General features: G+C 34.3%; 1 protein-coding gene across 7 annotated transcripts in view; it reads right to left on the minus strand.

Moving 5' to 3' along the window:
- LOC129798949 (uncharacterized) overlaps positions 1-25,245 on the minus strand; it is a 230,317-nt gene that overhangs the window by 83,319 nt on the left and 121,753 nt on the right. The window lies entirely within an intron of this gene.

The following is a 25,245-nucleotide window of genomic DNA, read 5'->3' on the forward strand; positions in this document are numbered from 1 at the left end:
CTAATTTATCAAAAATTAGCTTTTAAGTCGATTTTAGAGTAGACAAAAAATACCTTTTGAATATGTGATGAAAATATTGCTTTACGAGTTCTAAATGTAAAAGTAATCAATTTTTTTTTTGCAGAACAAGTAGAGAAAACCAAAAAAAAATGTGATGTGCTATTAAAACACATCATATGTTTTTAATTTTGAAGTTCTTCGAAATCATTTTCAGTTTTTTTGCGAAGAGACAAGTAAAGATAGTGGCCATAAGTAATGCCGCCGTACAAGTGTTGCAATCCCTTTTCTTAACAGATATCAAAGTTAATTTGGACTGCTAATCCTGAAGGTCTCATTATTTTGCCTCTAAATTTATGATATAATTATTTTTTGAGCTATTCATTTAATGGACAACATGACAAATTTAATGTTGTTGTCAATTTTGATCACATTTAACAAGTTCTTCCCATGAGTTTTGGTGTGAAGTTCAAATGGACAGCAATCATATGTCATCACCACAGACAATTATCGCCAATATTTGCCATTCGTCAGTCACATAAATACATCATATATGTATCAGGGAATTTTAAACAAGTTGTCTTGGCTAGAGAGTTGTATATATGCAATTATGCACTGGGAGTGAAACAATTAATCTATAAATAAAGTGTATGAGTGTCTATCCACTTTTGAATGCAAAGCGTCAACAGAACCGTGCCAAAGTACAGAGAGCAATGACCAAAAATACATATTGCTTTGAGAAAAGTCGAGTGATATGTTTTTCCATAGAGCACCGCTAATGTGCCAAAGCGTCATTTCCGCGATGATTTCTTACCAACCGTGTACAAGAAATTACTCCACGACGAATTAAATTTTCACACAACAATACTAATCAACAATAAATTCACATATTCACATCACCAATATAAATTTATTATTGACCGGCATGCAACAGATATACAGACTCTAGAGATTTTGCTCAAGTCAAAGATGCCATTGTAGAATGCAATTGGAGCGGACATCATTAAGTGAATTTAAAACAATCAATCATTAAATTCACTGACCATCGGATGTAATATGGTTATTAATAAACATATGCCAGTAACTGGCAATTTAAATCAGACGATGATAAACACGCTTACACCTACATTTTTCCGTCTCTGCTGTGTTTCACTGGCAACGAATGCATCTGGAGCAGTGGTTTTCAATCTGAGAGACAATAAAATTAACCAAGACTCCCTTACATTTACTCAAAAATCAAACTGATGAGAAGTTTGTTTTAGCTTGGGATCTGGGATTTTTTAATTGGAAATTCAAATTATTAATTCGAAATATCTCGTATCTACATATTGGCACCCATAGGCATAAATCAATAAATTTTATTATTAATACTGTAAAAAAATTGGGTGGATTTTTAAATCGATTTAAATAATAACTAAAAAAAACTTCTTAAGACACTTTTAATTTTTTCTAATGTCTTTTTAAAAAAAATATATATTGTCGAGCTACCTCTTTTGAAAGTAAAGTTGTAGTAATAAATTCTATATGGGAAAGCTCAGAACCGTTATTATTGGCAAAGAACTTTGAATGTTCTCTTGTGAATACTAATGTCATAAGGCAATACCTCTATCGATACAGCAGGATGTCACGAGATGGTCTGGTCTGTCTGAACTGAGAAAAACGCAATATTTTTAACAAAGACAGGGATAGATATTTTGATTTCATGAAATTTGATTTATTTTTAAATGTGTACCGGAGGCATTACATTTTCAATAGAATTAAATTTTAAATAGGATTTTCAATATATTAAGCTTCATTGTTTAAGAAATTACTTAGCAATATAATAAAATTATAGATTTTCGATGATTTAATTAAAAGCTCGTAAAAAGAAACAAACTTGTACCTAGATAGATTTATAGATTAATTTATGGTAGATATATGGATAAACATTATAAATAAATTTAGCCATTAATGTTTGAAAGTAGGCGTAAACCAGAATTTCACGTATTTAGCAAAACTTTCAATTAAGAGCTAATATGATGTGAAAGGTATAACCTTGGTTTTTCGAAAAGCTGAAAGAAGATATTTGTAAAATATCTAATCTGCATAAGCAAACCAAGGGGAAGTCATGTGCGTAAATATTGACAAAGAGGACTGTTTGGTAAATATTGTAGAAGGTATTTGGTGACGATTTTAATATTTAAAATGCCGCTTGGAATATTCTAAGCTCGCTACTATTTTTTTCTCATTGCCTTTGAGCCAGAAGAGAATTGTTGGAAGATGTTTTTGGTTAAAAGAAAACGCAGTAGAGAATAGTATAATATTTACTCCAAAATCTCCCATGTTGTATTTTGTGGGGTTAGCAAAGTTTGAGAATCTTATGCCCACTACTGTGACTTATAAATCTCTATAGTCTTGCACATAGGATGCAAAAAGTGTATTTGCTGACGGTGTATTAATTGTAGTATGTGAAAAAGGGAGAGACTGTGAGGTCAATATCACCTCACACCCAAGCATTGGAATCACTTTCCCGTCTGTTCGACTTTCTGCACAAGTCTCTTGTCGCAGACGAGGTGAAAGAACGGATGAGGTGGTTGGGATCACCTTCTTGGGTCTCCTCGTCGGTATCTATTAATCGATTTCCACACTGACTGGTACGATATTACATTGCTGCCGTGCTTGCAACTTGACACCGATTCCAGTCATTTCTTTGCCACCTCTTTCACCCAGCTCCGGTGCACTTTCAGTAATTAAATCACCTCTCTACCGGTTGTGCATTTGAATTGCAAGCCTAACGAGAAGGTGGATTCTGAGTTGGGTTTATTTTTGCGAAAAAGAGATTGATTCCCAAACAAATACCGCAAATTTGTTCTTCATGTGCAATCGCAATTAAATCATTTATTAAAGTTTGGCGTTGGCAAAGATAACACAGAGAGACTCTCCTCTCGTCCACTTTACGAATTGTTCGCTCTTCATGCATTTTCACTGCTTGAGATTTTTAATGAGATGGATTTGCCAGTTGTTGGTGGACTGAACTGAGCCAAAAGTATGGCAAATGTTTAAATTAATTGAATGAGGAATAATTGCAAAATTTATCACCATGTGCCTCACATGGGTGAAACTTTCAAATACTCTTGTTTACATATTTCCAAGCCAAACGAGCAACGAGCAAACAAATTTTGGACGTTTTGGTATATAGGCGAGTTTGGGAGGCAAAAATAATATTGATGTGAATTTTCAAACCACACTGTACATTAATTTAGAGTTCAACTATTCCAAATGTTTGTACATATCGTATTACATTTTCTGCAAAATGTGCCTCAACCTTCAAAACATTAAATAGTAACGCGACTCACAAGGAGAAACTCCATTAAGATGCTTACTCTACTGAACTTGGCCGTTCAAGACATTTCTTCGACAGAACTCACCATTCACCTGAAGATTTCACTAATGTTATTAGCGCTTTTTTTCAACCACATTCAATCGCAATTGTTGATAATTGAAAGTATTTTTAGCTTAAGCTCTTTTGCTACGTTTCTGTAAACTTCCTGCCGCCGCCGATGACCAACTTTACATGCTCAATTAAGTAGATTATTTAAGTCAAACATTTAGAGGATTAAACGCAAAAAATGTTTATTGAGTTTCTATTTTGCTAGAACGTAATGTATTTGGGTTAGACCTTGAGCGAAGAGTTCGCAATGGTAAATTAAAAACAAATGCTGGTAGGTTAAAATTTGAAATAAGGAAGCAACAGTGTTCTCTCTTTTTGGTGAGTTCTACGAGAATCTATTCCTAGATATAAAGCATTCTGCCTATAAGGAGTAGGGGAAAGTGACCATGCTTGATACGATCCAAGCTTGATAATAACTATTTTTTTCCTATGTTAATCAATAGTTATGACTCATCGCAATATATTTCAATAGCTGGTGCTAAACCTCACATTTCCTTAAAAAAATTAGGATCCTAGGTCTTTTTTCCTAGTTTCAGGAAGCAAAAATCAAAAATAGGCCCAAAACTGTAATTTCGATACATGATATTTCATAAGTATTTCTTAATTAATGTCGCTGTTCACGAAAACTGCTATCATAGGCACATAGAGAGGTCATCAGTACTAATATTTATGTAAAAATATTTTTACTTGGTGGACACTGTTTTTGTGGGTGGTAACAAATTCATAAATTCTACTTGTGTCCATCCTATATTTTAAGAAGGGTCCATGAATGATAATTTTAATGTGGCAACTATATCATTAGATGTGAGTCTTTCATAATTACACATATTGCAATCCGCCAATTTTACCGACAATTGACATAATCTCCAACCCTGTTGCCTAAATTTTAAGGTTGCAGTGTGTCATTTTCATAGACTCGAAGTGAAAAAATGGTTTTCGCTAGCGCCCTAATGTCATAAAAACATAGCTTAGAAAAATTACATAAAAGTGATTTTAAAACTAATAACCAGTCGTACAAACGATTTAAGCAGATAGATTAGAGTTCCGTCTAAATATTGATGTGCAATTTTTTGTATCCGGTGAATTTTTTGCAGTGAAAATGGGCCTCCGAATTGTCGAAGCAATTATTATACAGGAAGGCCCCGGACCCAACTTGTATAAAAATCGCTACTGAATTTCCATTTTCTTCTTGAGGAAAATCTGAGGATTTCCAGGAACTATTTGAGGTTGGATTATGAACCTAATAAGTGAGACATTTTTTTGTCATAGTGGAAGAATCGCTTCGGTTTGTGTGTTAATCAGAAAATAATCACAAACCTTGGACATTATTTTACAGTATCAAGCATGGTCACTTTCCCCTAGCTCTGAGACGACTTATTGAAAAATTGAGGGAAATATGGTTCGATCATTTTTTCTGATTACTAATTATAAGGCGTCTTTAGACTAATCCTAGTTATACATTGATGCCTATGACCTAGACAGATGTATGCCTTAGGGGGAAGTGGGGCACCTTTGAAATTTGGATTTTTCACCTATTTTTAAATGAAATTGAGCCTTATCGTGATATAATTTAGCTTCTCAATCTGTTTGGCCATCTAAATTATATCACAAGGCTCAATTTTATTTACAAATAGGTGAAAAACCCCAAATTCAAAGGTGCCTCACTTTCAAATGTGCCACACTTCCCACTAAGCCGAGAGACAGCTTAATGATTTTGATTAGAATTACGTTAAGCTATTAAAAGAAATTGAATAGATTTGCAGAATATTTGTAATTCTATTTAAAAATGATAATAACCAAATTAAGGAGATCAGAGATTAAATAAAATAATTAAAAGTTTTATTTGTTTATTTAATATTTAGTGATATTATTGAATTTGATTTCTCCCGCACTCTCTTTTTGATGATAATTGTGCTAATAATACAAATTAGAGTCATTTATTTTTTTTCTAACAAAAATTTTACATCTACTGATCAAATTTATTTTTGGTAAATCGAGCGAAATAGGAAAAATCATATTAAAAAATGTTGATTTTGTTGAAATTAACAAACTCGAAATTTTGAGTTTTTCGACATCGTACTATTTGTTAGTTTATCCGTCGCGTCGGATGGTCTTCTTCCTCTCGAAAAACATTTCGTTATTTTAGATAAATTAAAAGTTCCTCTTAAAATTTCTTTTCCCTTCACTGAGAGAAATCCGAAAAAGTTAAAATAACATTCCGGAAATGTTAATTTTACCCTGCAGTATTGATCCGAAATCGGTATAAATATTATGCTCTTTAGGTGTATTAGGGGTTAAAGTTACCCTTTTTTATGTTATTTTTACCCTTGAAAAGGTGTAAAATTAACATTAAAAAATGTTGATATAACATATGGCCAGTGAAATCTGCACAAAGTTCAAACACAATTTTCTAATATTTGTATATAGTTTTATTCTAACTTTTTTACGTGTTTTGAAAGGTATATGTATGAACTTATTTTAGGAAAAAATCCGGTCCGAACCGATGAGGTTTTCGGCACATTCGGGGAACTTCCGCCATTGATGTCGAAAATGTGGATGTTGGCATCTTCTTCAACTCTCGTTTTATTTTTCCCTTCAGCGTGACTTCGGTTTTGGGTCAAAAGTTTCGGGCATTCTCCTTTCACTTAATATTAGCCCAAAATGATTTAATAGGCCTCAATTGGGGGACGTTAGGGGGAGCTTTCTTCCTTCTTGACAACAGGTATGTGAAGTTCCTCCAATGTGTTCATTGTCTTCCTTGAGTAATGGCTGGGTGCTAGGTCTGGCCAGAAGATCACATTGTCCCTTCGATGATACTTATTGATGAAAGCTTCCAGCTTAGGTAAGCAATCTCTGATATAGACGTCAGAATTTTGCGTTAGACTCTTTGTGAGGAACTCGGGCTCAGACATTCCAGCAGCACTGATTGCAAGCCACAAAAGGACCTTTTTCGGGTACTTGGTATGCTCAACGTACTTATCTTTCTTGTCTACATTGTCGTCACGTACATAATAATACTGCCCCTGCCACTTATTACCATCCATGGTGAAATAGGACTCATCGTCCATGACACAAACAATGTCGTTCTGAGCGTGAAAAACATTTTGGATCAAAAGAGACAAACGAATTTTTGAGTCTTTTCCTGAGTTTCTGAGAGAGCTGGCTTCGGTTTTCTGGTTCTCCTCTTGATTCCCATAGACTCCAGATACTTCTTCACCGTTGTTTTGCTACATTCAAGTTTGTTACCAAGCTCACGGTACGACTTTGCAACTTTATTGGATGTTAACTTGCAAGTCGAACCCGCATCTTCGATTGACTAAGGGTGCTAAAATTTCCAGATCCCTTAGCTCGTGTAGTGATTTTTCGCTTCCCATAGTTCGACAGGATGCTATAAATACTCCTTCGCGATATTCCCATAGTCACAAAATGTTTTACGACTTCAGATTTATTCAATGTGGGACGACTGTCCTGAAAATTACAAACTAATTTTTGTCTATACTCTTCAGTATTATTTGTGGGAGCCATGTTTCCTAACTAAATCTAGCAAAACTTTTATGTCATGTTAAGAACACATCTGGCAATACTGAAAAGTGGTATAAAAGGGACTGGTATACATTTTAATTTTTTTTTAAGCCTTCAAACTTTTGTGCAGATTTCACTGGCCATACGTTATGTATTTTTACACCTAAAAAGTGTTAAAGTTATGAGGAAAAAAAGTTAATCGTACCCCCGTTTTTTTCTCAGTGTTAGTATGTTGATAACCGGAGGCAGCCAAAATTCCGAAAGCCAAAATCCCGAACGGCAGAATCCCTAAAGGGCCAAAATCCCGAAAGCTAAAATCCCGAAAACCAAAATTCCGGATGATCAAAATCCTGAAAAGGAAAAAATTATATGGAGGATAATGTGTAGAATAATTTCCCAAGACACAGAAAATTTCCATTTTGCCTCCAGCAAGCGCGGGTGCAATTGTGGGAGTAGCTATAACACTTTTAAGAATTCGTGATTTTGGCTTTCGGGATTTTGGTTTTCGGAATTTTGACCGGGACTCCTTGATAACATGATATCTTAATTTATCATGTCGTTGTAGGTTTCATAAGCCGAATCATTCCTAATGGTGTCTACACACTAGAAGTAATTTTCGTCAAAAATTGCTTTTTTTTTTTAAATCTGACGTTTCTACCTACAAGAATAGGGGAAATTTTCTTTAAAAAGGAATTTTTTAAAGAAATTTCTACTAGTGTGTAGAGGCCATAATACTTGATTTTTTTTTTTAAATAAAGTCGGAATCTGGCTGTAGGTCATTATATTTAACTGACAAGTTCGTGCATAACGCTAACCTCTTTACATTTTCATTTTTTTGGCACAACAGTGCACTTTTGTCTTTAATGAGCATACCACCTGATTGTAATAGTTGGGAAATTATTTAGACTTTTTATATTTTTTTGTGTTGAACAAGTAAAATAAATACATACACTATCAGCCTGAGCAATATCCTAAAAAAAAATCTGGCATCAAGATGTCAGCATATTTCAGAGCAAAGAAGAGATTTTTCATCACTTGCAACAATATTCTTGTAACGACTTAATGATATGGAACGCGAAAGCTTTTTGAGTTGAATAAATGCCTGTAAGGCTCATATCTCACGGTTTTTTTTCGTGTTTTTAGTCATTGTCGTTATTTTTTTCATAAATTCTTGCAAAAATGAGCCAAGTATATGTCCTTAAATTTCAATTTATTTAGTGTCACATGGAATATGTATTAATTTCACAGAATTTCTGCACGTGGCGTATGTGAGAAATTCTGTTAAATTTCTGGAATTTGAAAGGCAAGAGAAAAATCTCAAAAATATTTCTTCAATTACCATTCTCAGTGCCTCATTCTACGGTCCAGATGTTAGCAGACATTTATTTGATATTTTGGGGAGTGTTGATGGTAAAAAATTTCACATTCGAAAAATAAGCCTTAGACTTTTACAGCTTTCATCATATACCATTTGCTCCATCAGCCACGCACTTTACCATTCTCAGGGGCAATAAATTCATTTAATAGTTACAAAATGAGACCACATGATAAAATCCGTTGCATATGAAAGATGATACACGCTTAATCCCAGAGGGGATACGTCTCTGGGGAAAGTGTGGAAAACTTTTGGCAAAGAGAGGCAAAATTTTCGTCCTATATTTTTTTTTCTTTCTCATCAATGCTCAAAGGACGCCCTCAACCTTATATAATTACTAAGGGGGGACAACTCTCTCGATGGCGTCAACGAGTCTTGTTTCATCGTAAATTTTCTCATATAAATGTCACTCGAGGGTTGTAAAAATTGCGTAAGAGGAAATTTATACTTTTTGCAGCTGGGAAAAGATGAAACGAGTGGTTTGAGATGAAATGTCAGTGTTGAATTATCACTGAAAATTAAACATAAATTATTTTAAAAATTTTAAACAATAAATTCAACAAAGAAAAACCCCTAAGAGACAAGGGATTTTTGCTGTCGTGCAGAGGAAGAGAGAAAATGTAATATTGTTAGATGGGAAAATTGAATTTGAGAGGCAAGGGTAATCCGATAGGTGGCTTCTCATCTCACCAAGCATGAGAGGAAGAAAAAAATTTATATATAATAGCTTGGGAGCATCTGCTGGAAAATCTTCCAGAGAAAACTAGTGATTTTTTCCACTGTACTTAATCAAATGACCCGCACACGTTTTGTTGAAACACCTTCGGACCCAGGGCATCATGCGTAATTCATGGGGAATACTCAACTGGCACTGATGAATTGGACCATCAAACATTCACGGCCACTGTTTTGCCTTATTTGTTAACAAACAGCACTCTGCTGGATGGAAATGATGACTTGGGGGATGTACAAATGGCATCAGATTCATTTTACCTGTCACACCGTATATAATACAATTCAGCCACAAAAGAAACCACCCTCATCGTTTTTAATCAAATCATTGTGGTCCTTATCATCTCCATAAACTTATACCATTGCTTAATTGCCTGCAAATTCATACAACATCATCTACAGATTACCAAAACTTTCTCATATCAGGCAAATGGAAATCTCTACAACATGGCAAAGTGTCTCACAAAAGCCACCAGTAAATTACTTATTCATTCAATTGCTTGATAGACATATTAGTGAGTTGAATTTCAATGCCAAGCACATACATCTCTCTTTGCAAAAGTTGATAAAACGAAAATATAGTGAATTCGCAACTCAAATGACTTGAGCATCAATCTTGATTTTGGGACTCTCCTATTCACTGCCACAATCAATTTCCTCTAATTAATTTTCACAAACTCACTCTGGAATGACGTATTGATTAATTGGAAGAAGCTCTATCGGACTCCTTCTTGAAGGAGTATACAAAGTCTGTGATCTACCGTAAGCAAAAGTTTCCCTTCATAGCTGTCTTATCGGGAATTTTCTGCAGATTTCCGCCAAAGCAAGGGGAAACCCATCGAAAGACGTGGTGTACATTCTTTAATTTAAAAAAAAAGTCAGGAAGATTAAGCAGGATTAAGAATGAAATAAATGGAATCATTAAAGAGCAAAACTGTGCTTTTTAAGAATCAGAAAGCCAGTAATTAGGGTAGAGTAACCACTTATCGCCATGTTTGGAAAAAGAGGAATATCTTTTGAACTCTTATTACAAGATAACTCAAATTTGACACAAAACTACTCAGATTTATTGGTTTTTGATTCGTGAAAACAATAGTCTTAGAATTTAACGCTGGACTACTTAAAAAACTATTTTTTATTAACAATGCAAAAATAACCACTTCGTCGCCACTTTTACCACTTTTCGCCACTTTTGTAACCACTTCTCCCACCCACTTGAAAAGGTTCAAACTCGATTATTTTAAGCAATGTTATAAAAAGAATACATTCAGCATTTCTTTTCCCTCATGATCACCTTATTTTTACTCACTTTAAACGAATTTTCTTCATTTTTATTTGAGAAATCAAATTATAGGTATATTGTAGAAAGTAAACAATACAGATTTGACAACTGACAATCTGCGAGGTGAAGTTAGCGTCGCCTATTGAAATGAGATGGCGGCAGGTGGTAAAATCATTCCAAAATATTACCACTTTTCGCCATGTCTCATTTTTATATAAAAATAATATTAAATGAAATACTAATTAATTAAATACAAATTTTATGTATTCCACAAGTGTAAATAAATATTCAATGGACAAATTATTGATCCAAAAAGGTATTTTTTGCTTGATGAAAATTTGATGACACTTACTATATTTGGTAAGAAATATTGGATTAGATGCATTTGCTAAAAATATTACTCTAAACAATGCTAAAAATCGTAAATCCAAAACAAATAATAATTATTTTTCGACTCTATACGTAGCAGCAGTAAAAATACAAAAAACTTTACGGCTCATTTATTTCACAAATCGCAAAAAATAGCAATTTCAATATAAGTGGCGAAAAGTGGGGCATAGGCGAGAAGTGGTGATTGCACTATAATCCAAAGGCTGCACTATTCTTAAACAAAATGTTTGTTAAGCGAGCAAACAAATGTTGTTAATATTTTGTCAAAAAGAGATTGTTTCCCAAATTGACAAAACTTTTGTCACATTTAAAATGGAATAACAGCCTTTCACAAACATTTTAAATAAGATACATTTGGCCACTATAATTTGACAAAATTTTTCTATTTTGAACATCCTTCTGACAAACTATTTTTTGTTAATTTGAAAAAACCTATTTAGCACATTATTATCACAGTATTTTGGTAATCATGACCTAAATGAATGGTCTGGTGACTAAACTATTTTTTTTTTAAATTTTGATATTAATGGCGCTGGCACGCCTTTTCAATCTAGTGGATTTCCCAATTGATTGAAATTTTAACACTTAACTCTTTTAAATTGAAATTAGATACAGTTGTGTCTTTCCGTCAAATGTAAATTTAAATTTTAATTTCATTTTCAATTTTAGTTTCGATTTACATTTGACAGAAAGAAACAACCATATCGAATTTCAATTTGAAAAAGTGAGAGGTAAAATTTCTATCGATTGAATTTTTCTAAATTGAAAAGGTGTGCCAGCGCCATAATGATTGTTTTTAGAATCGTGTCTTATCAACACTATTCTGTTTTACGTTTTAGCATTTTTCGAAAAGTTTTCACTTCAGAAATACTTTTTTTTTGTAATTTGGCTATCAAAAGAATCTGCGTAAAATTCGTCTCCAGTTTGCCTTTTCCGCCATTTATAAATCAGCTATAACATACTGTTCTTACAAAAACCCGATTTTAGAAAGTGAATTGGAAAACAATTTTTTTTTTATCAAACTGCATCATTTTTCAGAATCTTTAAATAAATAAAATTTGAAATATTTTACAACCGGTTGCCACCTGACGTCAAGTTAGTAACCATAGATGAATGGCCTGAATGGCTTTGGGGCTGTCCATTGGCAAGTAAAATACGACGACCTGACCATCGTCGTTTTGTGACAATCTAACCTTCGTCACAAATTCTAAATTCTCATCCGCCGAAATCTAAAATCGCCAAGAAAACGTCCCTTCTTCCGTCAGTCTCTAACCGAAAATTTCTACTGGAGTTCAGAGCTCAATCACTACGTGGATGTGGAAGTAGAGAATGGGATAGTATTAATTAATACTCTGAATCTGAACCCTTAAAGCTCCAACTCTACATAGGATCTGATTCTGAACTCTAAATCTGTCTTAAAATCGTTACTGACTGAGATATTTGACAATAAATTTCTTGAATATATTATAAAATTGAGTTCAGAGTCTTGTTGTGTTTCAGAGAATTGTACCATTGCAAAAGACGTTCTATTTGCCCTATTGATGATGAAAGTTTGACAATTAAAATCGACGTAAATACAATTTAAGGAAAAAATGTGAATCAATTTGAGTCTTCTCAACTCCGACGGGTAAGTTCGTGGGAGGGGATGAATTAAAAAATAAATAAAATCTTGATTTTATTCCGACTTATACTACAACGGTTGCTATATGAGAATAAATGTGTTGACTATGTTAATAGTTATGACCAGGGAGGTGACATTAGCTCTGAAAAATGCAACCGGTTTTAGTGTAATTTTCTCCCTGTTTTCGTACACATTTCACGAGATATCTCCAAAACTACGTAGGTTAACAATTTAGGGTTTTCGGTTGCCTCTTCGTTATTAAATTGGCTTTTATTTTGTATTAGTATTTTTTGATAATTCATTCTACAATGACAGAAATCAGCTAAAGAACTCAAAAGTTTTTTCGGCTCGCTAGAAACATATGGGAAACATAGGAAAGTCATTCCCTTGGTTATGACAGTTTTTAATGTCCAAATGAATAATCGTATCTTTTCTATGAAAGCACATTTAACGTTAAATGAATAGACAATATCTATGTACATCGCCCAATTTTTATTATTTTTATCATTATTATGAGAGTAACCCTATTATGCAAATTTAATGGCCCTATATAGTAAAATATAATGAATTTTCTGTTCCTCTACATATTACAATCTGAAAATTTTCCCTAAAATTGCAAAAACTATTAGGTACACAGTTTTATGTACTTCATAAAATTTAGAGTAGTGTACATTATCACAAATTGCAGTTTTCCCTCGAACTGTGTGTGAATATGAGATTTCCTCATGAGTGAACATTTGAAATTGTGTTTGTGGAAAAATCACAGTAAATTTCCTCTTCAAACACTGTAGAAATTTTCATAAAACTTCTATAATACTCAAACTTTTTGCCATATCTTTATAAAATTCACATCCTGCATCTTATAAGCTTGAAAGGATGAGTAAAGGAACGAGGAGTGAATATAAAAATACTATTCCGGATGATGAAATGAAATTATTTCCTGGCAGCCGACAATATTGTTGCATGTAAATGGATTATTGAGATGACACAGGCATGTGGGTGGTGCATTGTGTCTCGATGCACTCCGTAAAAAGCCCCAAAGGATGCAGATAATGTTAGGAAAAGGGAAAAGTTTATTCTGCTGTCACACTATCTTCAATAGAATTTTTTTTTCCACTTCCTATGGTGCATAGAGTCGTCACATGTGAGTATATGAACAGATGGAAAGGACATTTTGAAGAGTACATGTGTAGAAGATGCAATCGATATGCTGTCTGAAAATGCTCTTTGAGAGGATTTCGTCAATTATGCGTCAGATAATGCCTCCGAGAGTGATTCTCGACTAATCCATCAGAGTTTTATTGAAATTTCCACAGCTTGCAAAAACTTTAGTGGATTTATCAAGCCAATCTCTCCTATTTGCAGAAACCATATGTTCCAGGATGGACTTTCTCTTTTTCGAGAAAAAAATAGGGTCGGATTTTATGGAAGGCAATTAGGGATTCTGAGAGAGGCCATCATCTACAAAGTCACTTGAGACGATTATGAATTTAAGTCTACACTCGAGATCAGGATTTTTTTAAAACCATTTTTGACGTATATCCCAGTTCCGGTTCTCTGGATAAATGTCCCTCTACTTAATCCATAAGGACAGACCATAAAATTTACTAAAGGTTCAAGGTAGTTGGACGATACACATTCGTTGATTTTTATTTTCCATAGAACGAATAGTTATAACTTACACATTCCCAATGTGTAGAGGTCATGGAATGTAGGGGAAAGTACGCTATCTGCGGACTACTCAAACTTCGTACAATGCAATTTTTTCTATGTTATTAACGGATTTTACCAGTATGTCTTTTCTGGGAATTTGAAGCATTGGATCAGCTATTAAAATACAATATTATAATGGGCCAAATTAATTTAAAGCTCATTGAAAAAAAATAATTGTTCGAAGCTAGAGTCGTCCGAAGGTAAAGCACTTTCCCTTAACGTTTTAACCGACCAAATGTTTTAGTTTTTATTCTTCGGAAGATTGAGGGTGAAAATTACGACTGAAAACTGTATTGTGACGGAGTATTTTTCTGAATTTCTAGTGTTTGACAGCTGATATCGGGATATCGACCAATCGGATATTATAGAGGGCTGAGTGTATGGTGTTATAAAAAAAAATTCATGCTTTACTGTTTGTACACACTGTGAGAAATTTTCGTCGAAATATGGAGTTTTTTGAAACAAATAGCTAGAAAATGGGTACGTAAAACGCTGGGCACAATAACTTTTGTTTGTAAGTATATTTTCAAAATTTACTATGAGAGTGAGCGAGATAAATGGGATTGGGAAACCTCGTATTTTACATTTCGTATTTTACATCTTCGTATTGCACATTTCGTATTGCGGAAACTTCGTATTTCAGCACATTTCGTATTTTACCATTTCGTATTTCACATTTCGTCTTTCATACATTTTGTACAAAAATTGAACATTTCGTCTGCCATACATTTCATACAAGCATATCAACCAATAAAATAATAGAATTGTAGTTTTATAAGGTCAAGGGCGCTATGCGCCTCTGGTCTAAGTTTGAAGTCGAACATCATGCTTTTTAATTATTCATTTATTTAAAATTTTTATGTAAATTTCCAACTGCTTCAGCAAATATTTCAAATTTTACCACCAAGTCTGAGAAATATTGGTAAATGTTTACAATACGCTCTTAAAACCCATTTGAGCCTTTTATTCATAACTTTATCAAGACATTAGATGGAGATTTTATAAAAGGGAAACGTGACCATTAAAATGGATTTTATAATAATTCCTTAAGTTTTTTTTTGTAGATATATCTTGTGTAGCCGGGCTTTTGCCCTGAAAGATTCTTTATGGAGACCAAAGCTTTTCGCGGCCAATTGCCCAGCACCGCCCAGGCTCTGTGCCTCCATCCGATCTCTTCCAGGCCATGTTACCGACTGACTGACAGTTATCTCTTGTCTTATCTCCTGTTATCCTGTTAACCAAGGCCAAGCTCACAGACGACGAGCAACCGAACCAGTAAAAGGCCTTGCTTGGAGCGGGAGGCGGGAAATATGAAGTTGCTGCGAACAGGGAAGGGATAGCCGAGCCATTGCCGCTCTGTATTATTATTATTGGATATGAGATAGAGGTAGTCCAAGTGAACATTTCGTCCTTTGACACCGTGTATTTTGATTTCGTTAAAACTATTAAAAATTGACTAGATTTCGAGCAAAAATCACTGAAGACTAATTGGACATGAATCACAGAACCAAGTTTTACCAATTTCGAAGCCCCATTTAATAACTTAGGCCCCATTTTCGAAGCAAAATATCGGAGTCCATTTGACATTTCAAAATTTAGGTTATGTTTCGTTCTTTTAGCGATTTTAATCATTTCTTGGACTGTTTTCACTAGTTTTTCATCACTATATGTTAAAAAATTACTTGTTTTAAGGAATTTGTGTGGTAGTTCCCCCGACACCTAAAGCTTCAAATCTCCCGCTTGTGGCATTCTTCCCTTTTGTGATGTTATCATCGCCGGCTAGCGCCGCTTGCTCGGTTCGATCCTCGCTCACCCTCAGTGTTAGTCGATCACAAGACAGCGAGAGAAGAAGACATTCTCTCCAAAAGTTCGAGAAAAGAGTTCTCTTACTACCCATTCAGTCAGATTAATTTCGGGAACAAGCGAGGAGGGGTTGCGAGCAAGCGAGAGCAAGCCCCAGTTCTGCCTATAGGGCGGGCAAAAGTGGATTTTACCTCCACATTTGAATGTTATTTTTTCACAAAAACTTAAGAAATTATCGAAAAACTAAGAAAATGTGGGAGCATTTCGCATGCAAACAACTGAGCATTCTCAAAGTCGCACACTAACGCAGCTGTCATCAGCAGGCTGTCATACACGCTCACTTCCCTATCTATATTCAGAGCGGCAATGGCCGAGCTCAATTTCGCTATCAGGAGGAAAGTTTCTCTAACACTTAAAAATTTCTATTTTTTATCACATAAAACTGCAGCCTATTTATATATTACGTTTTTTTTGCCAAACATTTTTTTTAATGAAATCCGTGCAAGAAAAAGTATACGGCTGTCGGAAATTGCATTAAAGTAGTCGTAAACGACTATTCGAACCGATCTATAATTAAATTTTTGCGCGGAATTTCTCAAAATTTTCAGTTTTCACTATCTTAGCAATAAAATTTTTCTATATAAAGTAAAATTTACGAATTTTATTTTCTTTCAATTTCGTCGTATTCCGCATTCAGATATTAAAAAAACCAAAGGCACGGAAACAAAAACATAGAAAAACAAAACGAAAGAAATAAAAAGAATATAAAATAAAAAAAAAATAAAAACGACACGTCTGACACAGGGTAAGGGGACCCAGCATTGAGCCATTAATTAACGCCCTGGTTTAGGAACTATTTTAGCCCTCATCGGCAAGGTCTGAGCGGCCCAGCAACGAAAGAGTTCCCTGTTCCACATTTCCCGACGGTCGCGGCCTCCCAAATGTTCAGAAAGTGGTGGCCACCAAGGAGAACTATTGTTTCAACCGCGTTCGTTTTTTCCCACGCCGTAAGGATTTTACATTGAAGCGAACCCTGTTCCGAACGCGTTTGCTGAATGGTGTTCAAACAGGGAACTTTCGTTGCTGGGGGTAGGCCCGAATTAAGGGCAATGGCTCGGCTATCCCTTCCCTGTTAGCAGCAACTTCATATTTCCCGCCTCCCGCTCCAAGCAAGGCCTTTTACTGGTTCGGTTGCTCGTCGTCTGTGAGCTTGGCCTTGGTTAACAGGATTACAGGAGATAAGACAAGAGATAACTGTTAGTCAGTCGGTAACATGGCCTGGAAGAGATCGGATGGAGGCACAGAGCCTGGGCGGTGCTGGGCAATTGGCCGCGAAAAGCTTTGGTCTCCATAAAGAATCTTTCAGGGCAAAAGCCCGGCTACACAAGATATATCTACAAAAAAAAAACTTAAGGAATTATTATAAAATCCATTTTAATGGTCACGTTTCCCTTTTATAAAATCTCCATCTAATGTCTTGATAAAGTTATGAATAAAAGGCTCAAATGGGTTTTAAGAGCATATTGTAAACATTTACCAATATTTCTCAGACTTGGTGGTAAAATTTGAAATATTTGCTGAAGCAGTTGGAAATTTACATAAAAATTTTAAATAAATGAATAATTAAAAAGCATAATTTTCGACTTCAAACTCAGACCAGAGGCGCATAGCGCCCTTGACCTTATAAAACTACAATTCTATTATTTTATTGGTTGATATGCTTGTATGAAATGTATGGCAGACGAAATGTTCAATTTTTGTACAAAATGTATGAAAGACGGAATGTGAAATACGAAATGGTGAAATACGAAATGTGCTGAAATACGAAGTTTCCGCAATACGAAATGTGCAATACGAAGATGTAAAATACGAAATGTAAAATACGAGGTTTCCGCGAACCAGATAAATAGATCTAAATCTCACTCACTCTCATTGAAATGTCAAAAACATGTTTACAAAACAAAAGTTATTGTGAGTTGGGCATAATTCCCATAAAAATGATTCTAAATGTTCCATTTTATCCAAAATTGACTTTTAATCAGAATTTTGACATTTTTCCGTATAAATACAAAAAAATTCCCTTCAAAAGAGCAATTTTTGACGAAACTTATTCTCAATGCATATAGAAGCATTTAGCAAATAAATGAAAAATTTGTGATTATGGAATGCTTCCTTTTGTTTTCCAAAGGTAAATAAAAATGTATATTGCTTGAGTACCTTGTTAGGGCAAAACCTCATAGCAATTGAAGTCCTTTTGCCATGTGAATTCATCCAATCAGTGTCTTCAACATTATGCTTATCTATCTCATGATATCTCATGGAGGCCGCAATGGAGACAACTTGTGTGGTAGAGTGAAAACTTTTGCCCATTTAAAGTGACATAAAATCACAATGAGATATTTCGTTCGAATTCCCCAACATTCTACCATATCTCACCAATTCCCATCAAACATTTCACCCAGACATTCCTCCCAATTTCAGCAGTTCTCTATCGATTTCATTTGTGATTTCGACTCTTCTCGGACCATGAACAAATTGGATTGTATATAGGTTGATTGCTTTAGTAGCAGAGGATGTTATTTATATGAAGATTCTACAGCATTACTTAATTGTCAAGTGAATTTTCCCAGGAAGTGATTTACAGGATTCATTTTACCCAAAACATCCCATTCAATTTTGTTATCGTATTTTTGGGATCTCTCGCTATTAACCCAAAAAAGAGGGAGTTTATTTAGTATTTGATTGAATTATTGAACGACAGAGAGAAAAACAGATGAGAATTCAATTACAAGACAATAAATGCCTCCCAGTGATGAGAGAAAGTACATAAACAATCAATTAGTGAAGTTACTTGTTATAATTTCTCTACTCCTGTGTCATTAAATTACACGTCGTCGTGAAAGGATCTCATGAAAAAGTAGAAAAATCCATTACCATCAGCTTCTTATTGTACCCGACAAAGGAAGTGGATACCATAATGCATTATTGACATATTTATGTCAATTTTCTCAAATTCCAACAATATCTTTTCCCTCATATTTTTCTTCGGAACGATGTGTTTCTATTTATTTTTACGTATTTCGCTTGAGGGGTTAATACTTTTACAAGATTTGTACAACAATATTAGATTTTATGGCGATGGTGTGCTTTGCTGCTGAGGGAGATGTTTTCATGCAATTTATCGATCTAACTCAATTGGTACATCAGGCGTGTGCATCAATTGATCAGGGAGGGATGCTTGCTGCTGGACTTAGAACAAAGAGGGATGACGTATTGATTTAAAGTTAGTATTGCAAAGTGGTTATCGAATTTCCTTTATGAAGCAAGAAGAAACAATAAAACCGAAAATTGTATTAAAGTGGTTAGAATAGAATTGTATAGTGTATTAAACTTGACACAGACTTCTTAAAAAGCTTTTGAAAATTGATAGATTGGTATGCATGTTTAAAATAATTTAAAGATATTCATTTAATTAAAATATTTCATTATTTGTGTGGCACAATTTGACTTAAACTTTATAAGACAAAAATACGTAATCCTAGTTTTTTTTTCAACATTTTATTGCTCAAATTCAAAGAGGGTGCAGTTAATCCACTTTTTTCAACTTGTGACACGGCTAGAGGTCAAACGGTAAGAGATATCGACTTGTGGTCTTCGACGACCCTCCCCCATAAGTCAACATTATATAAGACAGTTGTTTTCTTTTCCTCCCTACATGCTCCTTCTCCTGCAAAACCATGTTTATTTGGTTTATTTAAAAAACGGCTCCTAGATTTTTTTTTCATTTTTGAATATGTTTTGGAGATAGTCAAGATGAATATATCGCTTTTAGACACCTTTAGGGCAGAATCACATTGACAGCAAAATGCTCACCGTATTTCGTTAATTTACGCATTTTTATTGCAATTCTTACGCAAATTCTTGATTACCGTATTACCTTATCCCATACTCGGTGGCACTAGGTGAAAATAATATAAGAAAATTGAAGAAATAAAACGAAAATTCGATAAACGGTGAGCAAACAAAACTGTAAGAGAAATTAATCGTACAGTATTTTTGCTCACCGTTTATCGCATTTTCGTTTTATTTATTCAATTTTCTTATATCATATTCACCTAGTGCCACCGAGTATGAGATAAGGTAATACGGTAATGGAAAATTTGCGTAAAAATTCCAATGAAAATGCGTAAATTAACGAAATACGATGAGGCTACGGCGAGCATTTTACTGTCAATATGATTCTGCCCTTATCCGAAAAACATTTCGGTATCGAATTTATAAAAGTCAAGTAACAAATTTGGAGGGCCTTTATCAATCGGTTTGCCTAAATTTGGATTTTTTGAAACATCTTGAAATTTCCAACCCTACTACATAGGACTTAATCGGTCATGAATTGGCAAAATACCCGAAAATAATATAACTTTCTCGGATTTACTTGTTACTTATGCTAAAATATTCTTGTATTAAGCCATTTTTTATTTCGGAATGTTTTTTTTATTTACAAATTAATTTAACCGGTACTACACCATTATGTACGCAAAAACCATGCGAAGCAATAAAATACACGGAGGGCTCTTTCTTGTGATTTCGAGCATTCCGCAAGGCTGGGACGCTTTGCTATCTCTTTTTAATTTAGCATTAAAAAGAAATATATTTTACACATTTTAAAATTATTTGGGTCTATTTTGGCAATTGTCTGAAAATATTTAAAAGAACTAATTAAAAAGCATCAAATGAGAACCCATCGGTCTTCTACATTTTAAATTTTTTTCAGTTAATATCTCGTGAATTTCTAGTTTTTTTTTTAAATTTTTAAACAAGTTCTGAATTATTTAGGTTTTGAATAAAACAATACTCCCTCCGTCCCGAAAAAATTCCTATGTTTTGTTAGTATATTTTGTATGAAACAATGTACGACTTTTTTGGGACATTTGGGAGTTTTATTTTATATATTAGTATTACTAACTGTTAATTACATTTGATTTTGCCGGATATTCGTTTGCAAAATTCGATGACACATGAATTTTGTACCCCGATTTAAAATTGAATATTATTTCAGCTTCTTTACCAGGGGCATGACGTTTTCTATGTTTCTCATATGTTTCTAGCGTGCTGGAAAAACTTCTGAGTTTATTAGCTGTTTTCTGTCATCGTAGAATGAATTTGCAAATAATAGAAATACAAAATAAAAGCCAATTTTATATAGAATAGGCAACCGAAAACCCTAAAATGGCAACCTACATAGTTTCGGAGATATCTCGTGAAATGTGTACGAAAACGGGAAAAAAATTACACTAAAACTGGTCGCATTTTTCAGAGCTAATGTCACCCCCCTGTTTTTTACAATTCGTTTAAACCAAAAATTAAAAAAAAAAACTTGATAGAGTTTCATGTAAAAATTCTGGTTAAAGTTGCATGAACATAAGCAGAGAAATACAATATAAATGTTATCGATTTTGGTCATGGAGACATTTTTATTAAAACTGTTAAAGAATCCTTTTTATTGACTATCTAATAATCTAATATATTTTGTAAGGTTTGACGGATTGATGCAAAGGGTTGAAATATAATCTAACTGCTGCCCACAATTCACACATTTACTTAGTTTATTCTAATAATAACAATTCACTTTCATTCACCATATTTCTTTTAGTCAAACCTGCCAACCACATCTGCTAACACAAGAATTGTAGATTTACCAACAAATTTTCATCAAACTGGCTCTGCCCCAGTATTCTGTGGGCTATCAAAACAATGGTGTTGGTCATGGTTTCTGCCAATGACAACCCTCCTGTATCATTCAATAGTGGGTGTTTTCTCATGCTTCATAACAACATCTGCTGCCCACTGAATAATATTGCAGGAAGACGCTGAAAAAAATCCCGATCCACAGAACAGTCGACAAAGCCTCTCGCTAATCCATTTGTGCTGAGCAATTTTAATTTAAAATCCCTCATGACAGGAATTCACTGAATTTTGAGCTTCAGTTTCTTTTATGTTCCCTCAAATAATTTTTTTGCGGTACACTTTTTTTCTTTTTTTTCTGTGTCGTTTTAACCCTTTTTTTCTCGCCTTTGTGGCTTCTGTTTCGCGTATTTAGTCGCGGAGTTGGATGGCGTCCCCGGAGGAGCTAAACATGCGAATGCATAGCATTCAGTTAACGACATAAATTGCTGGCAATGCGTTTGACTGACGCAATTGTTTAATTTTTATAAATTGGCGACCATCAGCATTTCTGGAGTGCTTACAGAAGTTCCCTGTGCCATTGTGCTTATGCCCTCCCGATGATCGCGTGAACAAAGTGACTGGTTTTTGCTCTGGAAGGCTTCTCAATATTCACTCAGAACATACACCCCATTTTATCTATTTCTTTTTCATTCATCCCATGCCCATCCACTTTTAGCGTTAAAGGCACAATTCCTTTTCTTGTATAAGTAACATATAAAACTAATCCTCAGCAGGGGATACTCACAGAAGGATAAAGTGTCTATTAATAATTCTTGAATTTTAAAATCATAGGAGATTTTAATCGAGGGATATGGCTTATCAACATATTTTCACGTTTTTTTAACATTCTGCAACTCTATATGGATTTTATTGCACTGTGTTAAAATTTTTTGTTGAATTATTCTTTTTTTATTCTATATTTTCAAATTCTTTTTAGTAATTTTAATTAATTGTTTTATGAAACCTGTTTCTCAACACGTTTGTATCTTGAAGTCTTTTGAAAGTCTTTAAAGGTCTTTGAAAGGTCTTTACATTATTCGAAGCAAACATTTGTGTTTAAACTGGTATGTTATTTTTCGAACTCAAAAAAAGAGCAGATCAAACTGTGTGACATATCAACTTCTGGTCTTTGATGACCGGATATGATAAGTCGATATTATCTTGGACTTTTGGTTTATTCCTAAAACACCTTCTAGAGGTTTTTTTTTCATTTTCAAATATGTTTAGGAGGCAGTCCTGGAAAATATTTCGTCGTTAGGGTCCTATGACCGGGAAGCATTACGATATCGAATTTTAAAAGATTTCCCTTTAGATTTTCTTTTTTTGAAAAACCTGTAAATTTTAAACTCGGCAGCATCGGTTTAAATCGGTAGTGAATTGGTAAAATACCCGTAAATTATACACCTTTTTCGAATTTTTTTTTTATATGTCCGTGTGCTTGTTACTCATGCCAAAACATTCTAAAATATGCTCTTTTTAAGTAATTTCCTATTTCGAAATATGTTTCTTATTTATGGATCAATTTAATGTGTAGTAAGTTAAAAAATAGATATGTGTCCAAAAACTATGAATAAATTTTCTTAAATTAAAATTTACTCGAGATTCTAATTTAGACCTATAGCTTAAATTCAGAGATGGCTTAACGTAACTGTAATCAAAATTAAGATTGTTCTACATTCCCATCATTTTCTCATTAAGCTGTCTCACGGTTTAAGCCGTAAGTCTGCCTAGGGTATAAGATTTAGTGGGCTTAGCTATATGGCCCAACCTCTGTCTCATTTCTTAGCACGATTTTTATGTTTTTCAAAAATTTAAACTTTTTTCACCAATTGTAAAAGCTATGAAGTTTATGATTTTCGAACTATGAACTATGAACTTATGAACTAATATAATGCTTTTAACGGTTTGAACCCATCGTAATACTAGCGAGTAGCCCCTTAGAATAATTCTCAATGTGTATTTTGTTTATTCCCGGGGTCCCCTCAAACCCCCTTATTCCCTCAATGGCTGAATGTTCTCTTTTCTTCGTCACTTCCACACCCAGAATAATAACGAGTGAATCTTTTTCCAATCTTCAGCAACAGAAGATGAAAGGAGCAAAGAGGGGTACTCATACAAATTCACATGGTGAGACATAAATGGACAAATGAAAGCAAAATGATATTAAAAGACATTGAGGAGAAATCCTCAGTAATGCTTGGGGCCTTATTATGGCAGAAAAAGGGGTCGGTCTTCCCGATCGACATTCACCCACTTAAGTCAACATTGGAATGATCTCTCAAGTGAGTCTTGCGGGAAAAATTGAATTTTCCCAAGTCACCCCTTTAGTTTTACACCCATTACCTCGGCTTTTTTTAAGCATAGAAAAGCATCCCCGTTCGGAAAATCTGATAATTTGAGGAAAAAGAGTTTCCATTTCGCAATCATTCGTCTTTTGGTAGGAGGATAATGGTGGATTTGCCGTGGAAACTTACACAGAGATAGCGAGAAAAAAAATGGAGCAATTCGTGGAATTGCGCCAGGATTGACATGGTATATTAGAAGATTCCTCACCATAGTGAATGTAAGCAAAAGAATTTCGTACCAGAACACAAAAACCAGCCCAGGGAAAATGTGAATTTTATGCCTCGGGGGCGTTTATAATATTTTTTTTTGTGTGATTGTGCCTTCATCTTGTGCGAGTAGAAGAAATAAAATAATAAATAATGAAATGAGCCCTAAAGACTCCCCAATGTCGATTTATCATCCGCGCATTTTAGGGGCCCCCAGTTTCACTGGAGATGCCAAAGGTATAAAGGGGGAACTTTTGCCGTCTGTCTCATGGATACATTTTTGACTCAAATGTACTTTGGACACGAAAACAGAAAGACGAGAGGAACGTGTTGGAATAGGATTCTGAATTTTTCACTGCAACACATGAAGAATTTGCAGGGAAAGTGGGTTTAAAGGGTTTTATGCCAGATTAAAAATCACAATTTATGTATAGGCAGGATGGGTCATTTTCAGTTAAAGAGTCTGTATTTTAGGTAGCAGTCCTGATAATAACATTATCTATGCATACAGTATAGAAATGAATTTTTCTATGTTAATCACATCTAACCATATGATGTGATTATCTTTTGAGGGAGTAAGGGGGCTCAATGAATCAGTGGATAGTGTTGGACCAACGCTGCAGAGATTCCGGTTTCGAACGTTCGACTTATATGGACATCATATCCAAGGCTTATGGCCTCTTACACCCTAGAAAAATTTATGTCCATATTGCAGAGTTTTTCTTACGTAGAAGTAGGGAATTTGCTGCAAATCAATATGGACATAAATTTTTCTAGTGTGTAGAGGCCATTCGTCATATGGCTTAATTTCTCTAAATTCGTGTCAGTCAAGAATTTTTGGAAAATTTTGACTTAGAATTGGATGTTAAGGGTAAATGGTCCATTAGATTATGAAAAACAAAAAAAACTACTTATTTAGAATTTTGAAACTTTCTGAAACTGGCTTATCGGTTTAGTCTGAAGACCGCTTCAAGCTGACTTTTCGGTAAATATAACGCATTATAAAGAACTATAAGAGAGAACAGAAGAAGCAACTCTTATAACCCTTGGGAATGATTGGGTTATCGTTATCGATAACACAAAGCAAAAACTTATTTTTTG

Source organism: Phlebotomus papatasi, chromosome 1 (genome assembly GCF_024763615.1).
Source record: "Phlebotomus papatasi isolate M1 chromosome 1, Ppap_2.1, whole genome shotgun sequence".
In the NCBI taxonomy this organism is placed as follows: domain Eukaryota; kingdom Metazoa; phylum Arthropoda; class Insecta; order Diptera; family Psychodidae; genus Phlebotomus; species Phlebotomus papatasi.